Here is a 1,025-nt window from a genome sequence, read left to right on the forward strand (position 1 = left end):
GCCTGTATAACACTTAAAGCTGGAGATTCATGGGGGACCAAACCAAAAGTATATTTGGAGCTAGCTACCTAGCATCAAAATTTGGTGAATATATGGTCTTAAAATATAATCGATTAAGCTAGTTACCTGTGAAATACAAGTACAGGACAAAATAAAAACTGCCCCAATGAGATACAAGCAACCAATGGCTTTATCTAGAGATCCAGGTACCACCACTGCTTCTGAAGTCTCAGGACCATGAAAGAAGCTCATGGCTAAGGCCCCAGTGATTCAACCAAGTGTTCCCACAATCTTGGCTTTACTATAGAGACATTTGAGATTCACTTTCCCTAACTTAAAAGAAATTAAGAACAGTAACCATTGAAGAGTTATATCATTAGGCACTAAACCCAACCACCGGTACATTACTCCATTTTGACAGCAAGGTTGGGCATGAAAGAAGCTCATGGCTAAGGCCCCAGTGATGCAACCAAGTGGTCCCACAATCTTGGCTTTACTATAGAGACATTTGAGATTCACTTTCTCTAACTTAAAAAAATTAAGAACAGTAACCATTGAAGAGTTATATCATTAGTCACCATACCCAATCACCAGTACATTACTCCATTTTGACAGCAAGGTTGGGCATGGCAGCAGCAACTACTAGAGAGGTCTTCTTAATCCCTAACAAACCAGATTGTCAGGCATAGTGTAAGTGAAGTGCATTACTCCATTTTGAGCATAAAAAAATAGAGATACACTTGTTGGGGAAAATGCAATCTAGCAGCACCATACAATGAAGTATTTCAATCTAAGAAAAAAAAAATTAGGGACAAGATACTAAAGAAAATCATTATGCAACACACCACAGAACCAATATTTAGTTTTCCAAGAATCTTGATGGATTTTCGAACCATCATACCCTGGATAAAATCCTAGGTGCTCTTCCATTTTTGAGCTAAAAATTCACCTACAATCCGCTAAAGTTAGTTTTCAAGATACTAAATTCAAAGCAAATTAAAGATAAACATAGACAAAAAAAAAAA

Source organism: Macadamia integrifolia, chromosome 11 (genome assembly GCF_013358625.1).
Source record: "Macadamia integrifolia cultivar HAES 741 chromosome 11, SCU_Mint_v3, whole genome shotgun sequence".
Lineage (NCBI taxonomy): Eukaryota > Viridiplantae > Streptophyta > Magnoliopsida > Proteales > Proteaceae > Macadamia > Macadamia integrifolia.